This window comes from Vulpes lagopus, chromosome 24, assembly GCF_018345385.1.
Source record: "Vulpes lagopus strain Blue_001 chromosome 24, ASM1834538v1, whole genome shotgun sequence".
NCBI lineage: Eukaryota > Metazoa > Chordata > Mammalia > Carnivora > Canidae > Vulpes > Vulpes lagopus.
The window spans coordinates 54,623,851-54,640,633 of NC_054847.1; the positions used below are offsets into that span (position 1 = coordinate 54,623,851).

General features: G+C 37.6%; 1 protein-coding gene across 2 annotated transcripts in view; it reads left to right on the forward strand.

Moving 5' to 3' along the window:
• ZNF407 (zinc finger protein 407) overlaps positions 1-16,783 on the forward strand; it is a 448,632-nt gene that overhangs the window by 319,022 nt on the left and 112,827 nt on the right. The window lies entirely within an intron of this gene.

The window sequence follows — 16,783 nt, forward strand, 5'->3', positions numbered from 1 at the left end:
CTGTGTACCCTTGGGCTTTCTCAGGAGACAGAAATAGGAAATGTATGTGTGCATTCTCATACACAGTTTTATCGATCCACCTAAAGCATAAATTTTCTTAGACCTAAATATGAGAACTAAAACTATAACCCTCGTAGAAGGAAACATATGAAAGAATCTTTGTGACCTTCAATTAGGCAATGGTTTTTGGGTAGGACACCAAAAGCACAGGCAATAAAAGAAAAAAGTAAATTGGACTTCATCAAAACTAAAAACTTGTGTGCCTCCAATGACACCATCAAGAAGATGAAAGGAAAATCTCTACAATTGAAAACAAAAATCTGCAGATCTATCTGATAATAGACTTCCATCTAGAATATATAAAGAATCCTTGAATTCATCAGTAACAAGGAAAATCATCTAATTTAAAAACAGGCAAAGGATCTAGATCTTTCTCCAAAGAAGATACATAAATGGCCAGTAAACACATGGAAAGATGTTCAACATCATTATTTGTCAGGGACATGCAAATCAGGACCACAACAACATGTGGCATCTGGGTAATTTACTCTTCTGGCAATTAAATAAATAGAGCTACTGTTAACATTCACATATAGATTTCTGTATGAACGTAAGGTTTTGTTTATCCTGGGCAAATACCTGGAAATGAGATGCCTGGACAATACAGTATGTATATATTAAACTTTTAAAGAAAACTATCAAACTGTTTGCCAAAGTGCCTACATGTTTGATATCTCCACCAGCAGCTACTCTCTCCACATCCTCACTAGCACTTAGGATTGTCAATATTGTAAGTCATTCTAATAGGAGGTTAGTGGTATTTAGTGGCTTTAATTTTTATTTGATCACTAATGATGTTGATTTCCAGTGCTTGTTTGCCATCTGTATATTTTCTTTGATGAGGTGTCTTTTGAAATAGTTTGCCCCTTTTCTCATTGAGTTACCAAGATCTAAGAGTTTTTAATGTGTTTTTGATACAAGACCTTTGTCAGATAATTTTCAAATATTTTCTCTCAGATTGTGACTTGCCTTTTTGCCTCCTAATGCTGTCTCTCACAGAGAACGCATTTTTAATGCAGTAGCCCCTTCATAGCTGCAGTTCCATGGTTCCAGTCACTTGCGGTCAGCTGCGATCCGTAAGCAGATGACTCTCCTTCTGATGCGTCAGGTCACTAGTAGCCTAGCACTGCCTCATGATGCCTACATCACTCATCACGTGGGCATTTTGCCATCTCACATCATTTCAAGAAGGGTGAGAATGGTACAATAAGATACTTTGAAAGAAAGAAGAACCACATTCATGTAACTTTTATTACAGCATATTGTTATAGTTGTTCTATTTCATTATTTGTGGTTAATCTCCTAATGTGCCCAATTTATAAATTAGTTTTTAGTATAGGTATGTATGTATGTATGTATGTATGGCCAAAAGGAAAGAATATGTATAGCCACTATCTGTGGTTTGGGGCTTCCACCAGGGTTCTTGGAACATGTATCTCATGGATAAGAGGGGACTACAGTATTCATGAAATCCAGTTAATGGTTTTCCTTATGGTTTGTACTTCTGATCTAGCATCCAAAGACTATTTGCCTAATCTGAGTTACAAAGATTAACTTCCTGTGTTTTCTTCTAGAGGCTTTATGTTTTTGCATTTATTTTGCATATATTTAGATTTATAATCTATTTTGAGTCAAATTTTGGATAACATGAGGTAGAGGTTGAGGGTTTTATTTTGATTTGGTACTTTTTTGCATATAAATAAACGTTTTTTTTGGTCTCTTTTTTTGGAGCAATATTTGTTGAAAACCTTATGCCTTTCACTTTTGTTGAAAATCAGTTGACAGTATTTCTTTGAGTCAGTTTCTTTTCTCTCTACCACCATAGCAGTTTCTAAAATTAAGCATGCATGTGTCTTAAACTTTATCCAAAAATTTCTATAATTGAAGATATATATATATATATTTTCCCCTTCAATTTCACATACCCTCCACTCTTCATTTTTCTGTGATCTAACAGAAGTTCATTGACAATCTGTCTGATTTGTCCCTGTCTTTTCCCTCTCATTGACTTTATGACTTAGGGTAGATTACTGTGCCTGATATTTGTTATAATCTATCATTCAAAAAAATTATGAGCAAATAAAGCGAGATATATATATTTACATTCAGAATATAGTGTCCAGTGCTTAATCATTTATATTATTGAGTAAGAAAAAACTTTAACCTTTTGCTTACAATGTTCTTTTCTGGTTAGTTTTATCATCATAATAAACAGTACTCAATAATTTAGTATTTTATATGCACCAGATTTTTCTTTTTTGTTTCAAGTTTTTATTTCAATTCTAGTTAGTTAACATATAGTTTAATATTAGTTTCAGGAGTAGAATTTAGTGATTCATCACTTACACACAACACCTAGTGCTCATCACACCAGGCACCCTTCACATCCTTACCAACATCTCTTGTTTCCTGTATTAATTTTAACCATTCTAACAGGTGTGTGGTGATATCATATTGTAGTTTCAATTTGTATTTCCCTGATGATGAGTGATATTGAGCATCTTTTCATGTCTGTTGGCCATTTGTATGTCTTCTTTGGAAAAGTGTCTGTTCGTGTTTTCTGCCCATTTTTTAACCAGATTAGTTGGTTTTTGGGTGCTGAGTTTGATAAATTTTTTATAGATTTTGGTTACTAATCCATTTATCAGATATGTCATTTGCAAATATCTATTCCCATTCAAAGGTTGCCTTTTAGTTTTGTTGATTGTTTCTCTCACCCTGCAGAAGCTTTTATCTTGGGATCCCTGGGTGGCGCAGCGGTTTGGCGCCTGCCTTTGGCCCAGGGCGCGATCCTGGAGACCCGGGATCGAATCCCACATCAGGCTCCCGGCGCATGGAGCCTGCTTCTCCCTCCGCCTGTGTCTCTGCCTCTCTCTTTCTCTCTGTATGACTATCATAAATAAATAAAGATTAAAAAAAAAAAAAAAGAAGCTTTTATCTTGATGAAGTCATAGTAATTCATTTTTGCTTTTGTTTCCCCTGCCTCCAGAGTCATATCTAGTAAGAAGCTGCTACAGCCAGTGCCAAAGAGGTTGCATCAATCCCATTTACAATTGCACCAAAACCCATGCAATACCTAGAAATAAACCTCACCAAAGAGGCACAGGATCTGTACTCTGAAAACTATAGAACACTTATGCAAGAAATTTCAGATGACACAAAGAAATGGAAAAACATTCCATGCTCAAAATGTTGAAAACATTTGAAAACAAAATTTGAAAACAAAATTCCATGCTTCAAAATGTTGAAAACAACATTTTCATGGATGAAAAGAACAAATATTGTTAAAATGTTTATACTTCCCAAAGCAATCTACACATTTAATGCAATCCCTACCAAAATACCACCAGCATTTTCATAGAGCTATAACAAACAATCCTAAAATTTATATGGAACCACAAAAGACGCTAAATAGCCAAAGCCATCTTGAAAAAGCAAAGCAAAGCTGGAAGCATCACAATTCCAGACTTCAAGCTCTATTACAAAGCTGTAGTGATCAAGACAATATGGTCCTGGCACAGAAACAGACACATAGATCAATGGAACAGAATAGGAAACCCAGAAATGGACCAACAACTATATGGAAAGTATATAAAAGCAGGATAGAATATCTAATGGGAAAAAGACAGTCTCTTCAACAAATGGTTTTGGGAAAACTGGACAGCTCCATGCAAAAGAATGAAACTGGAGCACTTTCTTATGCCACACACAAAAATAAATTCAAAATGGATGAAAGACCTAAATGTGAGACAGGAAACCATCAAAATCCTAGAGGAGTTCACCATATTTTTCTTACTAGCTAAGAAGTTACTTTAAAAATTTATTCCTACTATCTCACACCCACTAGAATAGCTACTATTAAAAAATAAAATAAAATAGTGTTGTCAAGGGTGTAGAGAATTTGAAACCTTTGTACACTGTTGGGAGTTTAAGATAGTATAGCTGCTATGGAAACAGGTTGGTGTTTCCTCAAAAAATTAAAAGTAGAACTACCATATCATCCAGCATTCCCAGTTCTGATTATATGTACAAAAGAAATGAAAGGAGATCATGTTCATAGCAACATTATTTACAGTAGCTAAAAGGTAGAAACAACCCAAATGCCTATCAAGAAATGAATGGATAAATAAAATATATAATATATATGTAAATTATATAATGTAGTTATAAATATAATTATTATAATGTAATTTATAATACATACATTGGAATATTATTCAGCCTTAAAAAATAAAGAAATTCCAACACATGCCACAACATGGATGAACCTTGAGGATATTATGCTGAGTGAAATAAGTTAGGCACAAAAGAAAATACTTTATGCTTCCATGTGTATGAATGTGAGGTTCCTGGAGGAGTCAGATTCATAGGAATGAAAAATAGAATGACGGTTGCCAGGGGTTGGGAAGAGGAACATGGGGAGTAGTTTAGTAGGTATACTTGTACTTTTGCAAGATGAAAACGTCTGAAGATTGATTGTACAACAGTGGGAATATATATAACACCACTCAATTGTGCACTTAAAGGTGGTTAAGATGGTAAATTTTACTTTATGTGAATTTTGCCACAGATAAAAACTTTCTGAATTACAAATACAAAAAAATTATTCCTGTTTCTTCTCTATTTCCTGCATGGATGCATAGTAGAAAAAATTAAATAGGTATCTCTGTTGGTGCAGGGTGATTAGGGAAGAGAGTTGATTGGGATGGGAAAATGAAAATGGGGAAGTTAATATAGAAATTATACTAATTGGCTTGAGACTCTAAAATTAAATAGACCAAAAAGATGTCATATGATACATGTTAATCAGCATCTGAAATATATAAATTGAGTAAATTTGCAAAGTTAATTTATTCAGTAAAAATATGAAGAAGCAAAATATTTTAGCTTATAGAGACATGCTTACACTTTTTTAGTTTTCTTTTTTTTTTCCTATTTCTAACTAAGATTAAAAACACTTAAATACATTTTTTTAATAGATAAAAATCCATCATAGTAAAGTAGTCACTTACATCACCTAACAGCTTTTACTGCATCAGAATATAGCGTAGGCCCCAACTAGATCAAATCATAGTTTTGATGGCTGGTCTAGATACTTCTTAAAAAGCTCTACTCAGACAGGTTCACTCTTGTCACCACCATTAGTGCCATTTGTTGAGTAGCATGTCACTGTGATTGGCACAGAGTCGTTCTTTCATCTTAGGAAAAATCATAATTTTAATGCACGCTTAAAAACCTCATGTAAGTGATTTCCTGTTTATAAAAGAACAGGTAAGACTCCTTTGCAGTCACGTTGCATGGAACGTAAAATTTTATTTTCTCTTTTTGGGGAGAAAACACTTTTTGTGGGAACTGCCTTTCAGGATTTCCTCCACATTTGTTGTCTGGTTCGTGAAGTTAGAAAGGACTCTAATACTGGTTTCTTTTCAGATGTTGGCCAGGGACAGATTTGGATTCTGTTGGCTTTAAATAGAATCTGCTTCTCAAACTAACAAAATAGATCCTTGCGTCTTGGAGTAAGGTTTATGTCATTAAATCTCTTTTAGTGATAAATATCTTGCAGTGATTAAATAAGTTAATATTTGTAAAGTACTTAAAATAGTGCCTGGCATATATTAAGTGCTCTATAAGTATTTAATTAATAAAATATTGAACTGAAATTACTCTGTGTCTTCTGGGTTCTTTTTAATTGTGCCAGTAGGTGTTGCTCTTGAGTGACAAGAGTAGAGTTTCCAAGTTATATTTTATATTAATAGCTGGCCTGGGTTGATAGCATAACTTACATATTCATGCTTATATACCTTATCTTATGATTAGAAACAAGACTGTTTCTAATAATTAGACTATTTACTTGAAAGATTTTCCTAATATAAAATGACAGAGACATGAAAATGCCCATGTAATTCTCTTGAAATCTTCAAATACTATTTAGTAAGCACTACAGGTAGTTTCACCTACGTTTTAATTTTATTTATTTTTAATTTTTCCTAAGGTACCCATCTCACGACCTTTCTCATTTACCAGGCAGGTTAGCACTCTTTCTCTTTGGCAACTAAAACTTATTGAATCTGTTGGCATTTTTCTAGAGCATCCGGCCAACACTGCTGTTTTACAGATAACCCATCGATAGGATTGAGCTTTGTTAGATTAACTCTGGTACTCAGAGCAGACTTCTCATTCACATCAAGGACCAGGTAGCATAGGTGCCACCTGCAGTCCCTCTTATGCACAGTTAATTGTACCATTAGTTAGTAACCTGTAAGTGCCCTTTCTGTTAAAGCGAGTGTTGCAGATGGTGCCTGCGCCAGGGTCGGGAAGGCGCTAGAACTTGGGCAGACGTCGTATACACGGAGCTGACTGACCTGAGGAGCGTGTGTGTGGCGGGGAGGCAAGTGCAAGAGCACTTGGCTTTGTAAGAATCAAGGCCTAAGAGGTGAGAAGCGAGATAGGCTGGGTGCTGAGCATGGAGAGGTGGCCGTGGAGTCTAAAAAGGGTCATGAGGGGATTTACCTAAAAGTTGGATGTCAAAGAACATGCAGTAAAATGCTGAAGACCCGAGAAAAGTGAAACCGAGTAGCCCTTTATTTATTTATTTTTTTAAGATTTTATTTGTTTATTCATGAGAGACAGAGAGAGAAAGGCAGAGACACAGGCAGAAGGAGAAGCAGGCTCCATGCAGGGAGCCTGACATAGGACTCGATCCCAGGTCTCCAGGATCACACCCCGGGCTGCAGGCAGCACTAAACCGCTGCACCACCGGGGCTGCTCCTGGCTAGCCCTTTAAAATGTGGCTGAATCACACTTTGGGTTTCTATTATTCTAGTACATCATCGTTGTCCATATTTCTGGCCTTTCCCCCCGTATATAAGTTTCTCATGATGGCAAGTTTCCCATGATGTATGCTTTTAGGTCATGAATCTTTTAGCAGTCAAAGAAGTAATTTCGGTTTTAGATATGATTCTGTTATAGTACTTAATATATTTTCCTTTTTACCCCAATTTCTCTATCTGTGTCTAAAAAAAATGTGTTAGACATTTTAAAGATGTTTTATGTTCAGTTTGAACACATGAAATTTTTAATGTCTTTTTTACATTGAAAAAGACATTTGAAATCCAGAGCTGTGTATTTTTATTATTTATGGCAGAATCAATTTGGATATGTTCATCTTCTAGGCGTTAAGATGTCTAGATATTCACCTATTACATTAATATATATAATCATTTTCATTCAGCACATAAAAAACAATATTATAATAATACAGAAAAAATTGAATGTGCTTGGCCTAAATGTTTTGCGTGAGACCTGAAGTGTAAGCTGCTTATTTTGCAGACATTTTATTTGTGTGTTTATATTTGGTTCTGCTCCATTTTTGTAAGTTTGTGCTATTATCAGCATCCCTCAGAGTTAGCGCTGGGCTCCTACACAGTGAAGGACATGACCATCTCCCCTACTCACTATTTCTGTCTCCTGAGCATATACAAGTTCCTGTAAGATTTCCTCAAGTTTGTCTCTCTTTCCTTCTGTTGCTAAGTCAGCCACAGGTCTTGTCTCTGGTATGAATCCTTGTGTAAAACCCCAAACTATAGAATTCTAGAAAGCTATCATACGCTGTTCATAGTTATAGGATTTCTTCCCATAGAATCTGATCAGCAAGACACCAACCAATTTCAGAATCAAGGTGGTTAACCTCTACGTAGTAGCTCCAAACTGTTACTGAAAAGCATTTCTGCTATCTCTGGTTACAACCTCTGAGTCTTGTTACTGAGAAGTTAAATCAGTAATTTCTAAACCTTTTCAGTAAAGCTGGTTTTGTAAACTTTGTTGAGTTTATGAGATTTATATTCTGCTTGTTAGTGTGTTGCAAAAATACATATTAAAAGTCCTAAAATGACTAGAAATTAATCTTGTTTGAAAATTTGTGACTACTTTCGTGTTCAGACCTACTAGCTCTCCACCAAACAGATATGGAACTTTGCCCATGATGAGCCCAGTGCACTGCACTATACGCAGAGGACTGAGCAGCACAAGTTTGGTTCTTGCCTGAATAGGGATTATAGATTTAGTGGAGAATAGACATTAATTAAACAACCACACAAAGAAATACCCAGTTGCTATCTAAGGTCTACAAAGATAAGGTTGAAGGTGCTTTGGGAAGGCATCCGGAGAAGTGATCTGTGTAGGTCACTAGGTGAAACTCTTCCTTAGAGCACCCTCTTTAAAGAAGGTAAGACTTAAGTGGGAGAGAAGTTTCCAGGCAGCAGACTAACACAGACCCCAGAAAAGAGGGAAATAGTGAATTGGAGGAACCCTTGGAAGCCAGTGTGTTGTAACTATACTTTTCTAGTTAACTTAATCTTATTAGGCCTTTTCCACGATAATTTTTTTCCTACTCTTTAGAGCATAGGAAAGATGTAAAAAGAAGCATTGAATAAGTTCCATTTTATTCTAAATAATTGACCACATTATATGTGGTAATAGCAATTACATATGAGCACTCAACTTTGCCAAATTAGTGGGCTATTTAAGAGTATTGTCTCACTTAATTCCCTAATCCACACTATGCTCCTGTACTTACCAGTTTAATGGCAAGAGCGAATGTGAGGTGAAGTAACTGACCACAGCTTGAGAGGCTGGTGAGGCACGTGCAGCCGGCCCCTGGCTTCAGTGTGGCCACCGGGATGCTACTGCCATCCTTCAGGTGACCAGCTTTGTCACGCGTGTTGCCTGGATCAAATGTTGCTGTCTTAGAAGTGTTGTATCAATCAGGGTTCCCTCATAGAATCAGAACTGTTCCGAGAACTGAAAAATAAAGGATTTGGTAGAGATTAGACCTTTTCTAACTGTGGGAGTTAAAACCTTAAAAGTGGTCCTAGTGGAATCAATCCAGTTTTATATATGAAAATTCCCTTTCAACCCAGAAGTTTTTAATGTGTGTACTGTGTCTTTTAATGTGTCTCACATGTTGGATTTTCTTGGCAAAATACTATTTTCTGATATACCAGGCAGATGATGAGTTAAATTGAAGACCAAATCATGAAGATCAAGTTTTAAAACTTTAACAATACTACTGGACTTGAGTCAGTCCTTAAAATTTCACAGATGTTTACCTGCTTTTAAATGTAGGCCATGGGAAGTGGTGGTAGAGCTAATCAAGGCCCTCCCTGCTGGCCTGCAAGCATCACATTCCACAGCATTCACAGTTTCCATGTCGTGGCGTTGTCTGTGTGACACTCAGGGTTAGAGCTCCTGTGCATCATCAGTCTTTTTAATTGAATTCATTTCAGGGATGCCTGGGTGGCTCAGCGGTTGAGCGTCTGCCTTCAATTCAGGGCATGATCCAGGGTCTGGGGATCGAATCCCACATCAGGCTCCCCAGTGGGAGCCTGCTCTCCCTCTGCCTATGTCTCTGCCTCTCTCTGTGTGTCTCTTATGAATAAATAAATAAAATCTTTTAAAAAAATTCATACCAGTAGTTTCACCATTTCCTTATGAATGGACCATATAAAATTCAGAATTCTTAACCTTTCTCCTTTGGCTTATTTTAGAACCTTTGAGCTTAGGACACATTCATCTGTAACGTCCATGCAGAGATCATAGTCTTTCTAACATGCCTTTCCACAGACATGGTGATTTCATCCCCAAGCATTGTATTTTGAGCACTAATCTGCTCTCTGTTAAGAATATTTTGGACCATGGTACTAATCTAACTAATTTTTATCATATGCTCATTAAAAATCTAAAATTTAGTCTTTCTGTATCAGCTGCCTTAGGTGGATTTCCAGGTAGTATTTATTAGAGTGGTTTTTTTCCACCTATTTCTTGACTCTGACTGTGATATTAACCTTTTATAATTAAGATGCTCTGTCTCTTTGACACATAGTATGCCCTTTTAGTTCTTCTTAATCTTTTTTTTTTTTTTTACCTCCAGTCTTTTTTTTTTTTTTTTAATTTTATCCATTTACTCATGTACCACTTCGTTGGTACCTTTCAAATGCTAAATGCTGTCCCATTTATCCTTAGTAACCATGCTGAATTTTTCTGTCCTTTTTAATATTTAGGTTTTATTGGATGAATGTAGATTGCACCTTCTCTAACTGTGTCTTAAATAATTGCCACTTAAGGGAATTAAGAACTACAAGGGAAGGAAAATGCTGACCCATAGACTAAGCAGAGGGAGAAAACGTTCCCACTGGGTCTAATTTCCTAAGAAGGACCATCAGGATAGTAGCGAGGGCCTGAAATTATGGTCTGAATGACCTCTAGAAAATGATCAGTCCACAAAGGAACTTGCCTGTGTTTGCACCAAGCAAAATAGGGATAGGTGGTAGTCACCCCACTGAAGAAGGACAGCTAGCTCCCTTGTCCTTGGCTAGGTTATAAAATCACAAGGAGAGAAAATAATCATTTAGACCACAGAGACAGAGTTGACATTGCAGGATAAGACATGATGCAAGGTTGTGAATATAAGCTGGTATAGGGATCCCTCTGATCCAGGAGACGGGTTAATAAAGTATCTTAAATTCTAAACTTGTATTTTTAATCATGTATCATCTATTATTTTAGGATATAATTTCTAATTGTTTGTAAGACATAGGCATTTATCTAAACATGCATACCTAAAACATCCATTAGACTTTTCACACTCTGTTTCTCTCGTATTATTTGTCATTCTATAATTCTGGGCTCTTGAGAGTGAATATACTGAACTGAGAATTGAAGTGCGAGAAAAGTGACCTTCATTATGAGATCTTTATATATCATTATCATCACTGCAGCGCTTCCTATTTAGAAACAAAGTGTAAGGTAACAAGTAGAGTTTTTATATATGATGGCATTCATTAGCTCAATAATAATCTGACATTAGGAGACCAATGTGGAACTATTATAAACAATTAATTGTATTTTCAAATCTTTTATTTATCAACACCAGACACTTAATAATTGAAGTGTGAAGGAGAAAGGCAAAAAGTAGATGTCAAATAATTAAGAAGAAAGGTATCATATCTTTGTTCTAAAAATATTCACAGGAATTGAATTTTTATTTTAAATTCTTACATAGTCAAGTGATGATGGAGACAAACTTCATAATATTTGTATGACCTCACAGTTACAGAAGACATAAAAGACAGAACCAAAAAGGGAAAAACAGTAAACAAAGCTTCACAATCAATTATGAGAAAATATTTGCAACTTTAATCTTCACAGAGCCAGGATTAATATAATGAGCATTCCCATAGAAGGTCACTATTCCTAATTTATCAAAACCTCCCTCAAATGGATTTTTTTTTAAGAAAGAAAAATCTAGGAGTGCCTAGGTGGCTCAGGTGGTTAAGTGTCCGCCTCATGGTTTCAGCTCAGGTCACCGTCTTGTGGTCGAGAGATCAAGCACGACATGGGGCTCCATGCTGATTGTGGAGTCTTCTTAAGATCTTCCTCTTAAAAAAAAAAAAAGACAAATTGGAATAATTTAAAATCTAGATTATCAGTAAGTACACACAAATGTGTTTAACCTCACTAGTTGTCAATTCTTTACAACAATAAGAAGCCAGTTTTTAACCATTGGCATTGTCCATTTTGGACAGTTAGAAATCTCATATATTATTGGTGGGAGAGGGACTTGCTAAATAAAACTCTTTTGGATTTTAAAACAAATATACTGTTGACCTCAGCAATTCTATTAAAGCATCATTCTTATGGAATAAATGTACTGGCATATAAGGATACTTTGTTGTGAGTTACAGTGATGGTCAAGACTGGACACCACCACGTTAGTGCCCCTCAGAAGGGGACTGTCCTTACAGTGGACACAGTACGCTACTGTTAAAAATGAGCTGGATGATAGGATGCCTGGGTGGCTCAGTGGTTTAGCACCTGCCTTTGGCCCAGGGTGTGATCCTGGAGTCCTGGGTTCAAGTCCCACATTGGGCTCCTTGCATGGAGCCTGCTTCTCCCTCTGCCTGTGTCTCTGCCTCTCTGTCTCTCTCTCTCTCTGTCTCTCTCTCTTTCTCTGTCTCTCATGAATAAATAAATAAAATCTTAAAAAAAAAACGAGCTGGATGTATACATATTGACATGATATGATATGTGAGTACATGCAAAATGCAATTGCAGAGGAATGACCTGCTGTGACTATTTGTTTCTTCGAGAAGGAGAAAGAACCCACCTTGCATGTATATTGTATGAGCATGAAGAATCATGCAGACGACATTACAGCAGATGGTTAATAGTGGCCCATCTCAGGGTGTCTGTTTAGATGGTGAATGGATCCTGTGCATTTTTTTCTTTAGACAACTCTGTATTGCAGTGGTTTGTTTTCATGACAAACATATTATTTCTCTTAAGAGCATCTATGAAGATAATAAAATGCTGAGAGTGTCCCCAGTTTCATTTTTTAACATATGTAGTTGTTTAGGAAAAATGATAGCCCTCACAGTGCAAACTTTTTTGTATTTCTCACAACATGTTGCTTTTTGACATCAGAAGGGAAGGCAGTGAGTGCTCGTAACACTATTCTAGAGACTTCAGTAATCAGAATTAAGGAAATAAACCCCTCTCTTCCGGTTCTGTCAAGATTGCCAGTATGGGATGTAGAAAACAAAAACATGGATTGTCTACTAATGCGATGAGGCTGTGTATGAGTCAGCTCTGACCCACCCTTCTAGTAATGCCCTTGTGACACTTGCCCCATGTCTGTCATGTTTAGGTGTCGCATGTTGTGTATAAGTTGGGTTTAGAAACCTATGTGGTCATGGGTGTCATGAAATTAGCTTCTTAGATTAGAGCCAGTCTCTTTGTAATGCTTCTTAAACAGTACTTGACAGTTAAGTCATCGTTAAAGTTCCCCCAAGATTCTGAACATTCCCTTGGCCTGTGCAGGGAGGGAATTGTGGACAGAACTCCCATGACTCCTGCCCTTACAGGGCTGCGCACCATGAGACAGGCATGCAGTAACCCTCCGTCACAAATAGGACTTAGAGCTGCAGTGGGAACATCTGTTTAAAAGAAGAACTCTTATGAGAGATTGGGGTGGGGGGGCTGATTGACAGGTAGGCCTGCCTCTGGAACTGGCCTTTCCCGAAGGCCGTGGGTGGGCCAGGGGAGCCGGGTACTGGTGGGCTGGAATGAGGAAGGAGACTCCAGATGAGGCCCAGGATGTTGGGAGACTCCAGAATTTGAAGATATGAGAAGGGTTTTAAACTAAGGGAAACAGAAAACCAGGGAAGTAACAGAGGAGAGACGTGGCAAGCTTCCTGACACTCACTAGCTCTGTCTCTTGTAAGAAGTTTGGCTCCAAAACCCTGACATGGTAAGTCATACTTGGTGGGACTGCTGTAAGAGAAAAATGCAGTTGGTTCTTATCAGATGTCTGCTACATACAACTCACACAGGGGGATCTTGTGCCCTCGGCATCCAGATCCTTTTGTTTACCTCTAGCCCCCTGACCCTAAACCAAGCCCAACCTTACTGGGGAGAAGGCAAAGAGGACAAGGGAGCACTCCCTTCTGGAACATACTACATTTTCTTTTTTTGTTTGTTTCTTAATTGGGTTCCTTGAACCATGTGTATAAAATGTACATTTCTTTTAAACATTTACACAGAAATCCTCTTTGTTAGCTCAGGATGACCGAGAGGAAAGGTGCTAGAGGATGCTGGCTGAGCTCCTGCAGTAGAGACGGGGGTGGGGGGGGTGGGCAGGGGCCTGCTGCCCGCCTTGTGCACCATCACTCCCCTCGAAACTGCCAGAGTCAAGGCATCCCTACCCAATGCAGTTTCTTCCTGTGACTTTTCATATAAAAGTATTTTGCGGTGATTTTGTGATGGCACTTCATAATTACAGAAGGCTTCTGCTAATCCCTAAGTGATTGCTTATCTAAATCCTGAATTGTCCAGACTGACAACGTATTTGATGGTGTCTCATATGTCTGTAGCATGTGCGTTCTGGGCACCCACGGCCACACTTCCCCCAGCCCTGCAGTGGCACAGCACTGTCACTCACGCACATCCTGTGGCCGTTTGGGTCCTGGGGCTCACTGGTTGAACACATGTGCTCCATGCCGACCTGCATTCATTCAGCTCATCTGCAAGAGTTTTCAGTAGGTTTTCTCAATAACAACCCATTGATTGAAAGGTTAGGGTGGTAGTCCAGGCATGGAAGGGAAAACAAAAGCAAATATATATACACATGCAGACACACACAGGGTACTATAAGGGTTTGGTAAGTAAATATTTGAGTACATCAAAGACAAGTAGGGTTATAATAAATAAGAATAGATCAGAGCTGCCCAGAGTGGCATTAAATAGGTTACACAGCTACATTATTCCTTCCTAAGTATACACGAAGTTGCTGGGATGTCTTCCCTTCATTTATTTCCTATTACGTGAAGCCTATGCTTGATGTTATCGATGCAGAGTTGCATATCAAAGATGCTGTTATGAGAGACTACACAGCTTTAAGCCTGAACTCTACAAAGAAAGGAAGAATTTCCCCAACAATGGTGATGTTTATTGATGATTATTTTGTTCCCTCATGTAGAGTCAACAAAGCTGTTCTAGGGCTGGAATTATTTCCCTTTCCATATATGAATTTCTTCATGTTCTCAATGACTGCTGCAAGATGGCAGGATGGGGTTAGAATAAAATCTGTCAGCCTAAAAATAATTATTTCCATTTCTGGATATGGATACTCTGTGGGGCTGGTTTATACTGAGGCTATAAGCTATTATTGATAGAAACTACAGAGAACAAGGAGACTGTGATTTTTATGTCTACCTCAATCCTTTTTGCACACATCTTCCCTGCAAAATGGAAAGTGGGCCTTTTTTGGAGTCTGGAAAATGTACTGTAGCCTCATGGATCCTTGCTACCAGAGAAAAATTAAGATCATCACAGTTGTCTTTAGGAGTTCTGCCTAATCTTGGATGATCTCTCAAAATGTTATATTTTTTCTCTTTGTTTTTTATCTTAGCTGAAGTTTTGGTGACACACACTGGGGAAAGGCTGGGAAGCGCACCTTCCCCTGGCCTAGTTTTGGGGTCAGTGAGCCAGACTGGAAGCCCTGTGTGATGCTAATCAAACTTGACTTAAAATAGGCAAGACTCTCCTTGACTGGTTTGTGAAAATCTTTTTAACTTTTCGAATATTAAGTTTAAAAAAGAAAGCAGTTGGCCATTACAGAGCAGGCTTTTCGTGAGGCACTTGGTGTCTGAGCCTGAAGCATGTTCTGGTAGATCACTGCCAGCCCCACAGCAACTCTGGGCCCCTTGTCACCTTTGGCAGTGATCTGCTACACCCCCTTGCCATTGTGGAAGTAGCACTTGCATCCCATATCCAGCGTGACACTAGAGACTTGCTGATGAATTTGGATTATTAGAATTTTTTTCGGTCTTCTTCCAACATCTTCTAAGAACCCTCTATTGGAGGAATGACTACATAGTAGATCCTGTTGTAAGATCTATTATTAATTTATTTTAAAGATTTTCCTCATTCTATTCCCAGAGCAGTCACTTTGAAAATCATCAGGCCTACCAGTTACTATTTATTGCAAAAAATGAATTCATTAGGGTTGTTTCCACCCAAAAAAGCCATTGTAAAATTTACAACCAAGGATTTATAACTAGCATGTTGTTATTTTCATGAGAATTCTGATTTTTCTTGAGCTGATTTATCTAGAGATTAAAAATATAGATGTCATTGAAAGAATGATAAGTGTAAAATCATTTTCCTCCACAGCTAACTTTTAGATTTTATGTTAATAGAGCTTTTAGCACATTGAAGTTCTCTCACTCACAGCTGTTACCTTATGTATGGAGCATTCATTTTCCATCTGACGATTGAGCTATTTGTCTCAGTGGCTCCCCTTTTGAAACTTCACAGAGTTTTTTAAGGAAACCGGGCCATGAAAACCTTTATGTTTGTTCTCCATCAAGACACAAGACGTGGCTATACTGATGAGTGAGGTTGCAAATAGTGTTACACTTTGCTATTTAAATTGCCCGAATTGAACAGTATAGTTCTGCATTCAGCTTATAAATTACCAATACATTGGATTGTCCGGTGGGGGTAAGCTACAACTACAAAGCTAAAAAGTAAAGTCTAGGAAGAACCAGAGTGTGCACCATAAAGTAACTAGAATGCAATCTTTAGTGTGGGCGTTGGAGGTTCCTGGCCAACAGTCTGTTCCCCTGTTGAGCTCGGCACAGAACGCTGGGACCTGTATTGTATGAAGTAGGGCCCTGTGGGTGGCATGGGATCAGAGTGACTTTAAGGAGAGTTCCATGGCATAAAATGACATTCTGGTTTTAATGAGGAGTGTTGCCTTTATTTCAGACCTTTATAAGATTATGCTAGATACTATCTGTAGCTCCTCTGGAAGAATGTAAACTGCTAACAGAAATAAGATGGGATGTTGTCATGGGATAAAGATTTTTCCCTTTTCGTAGCATGTTACCTAAAGTCTGAAAGCAGGTTATATCTAATCCATATAATTATATATAAGTGGAGCCTGAGAGAGGCGTAAAATATTTAGTTCTTTGGATCATGGTAGCAGATCACTGGTTGATATTTATGCCCCACCAAAGGCACCTACTCAGAACATGAACTTACCAGCTTTTGTGTTCTTTTTATAGGAAATAAAATCCATTGATGATTTTTTTATTTAAAAAGTGTGTTAATCTACATTGATTTCTAAATTTGTTATGGATTCCTTAGCTGAGAAATACAGTTC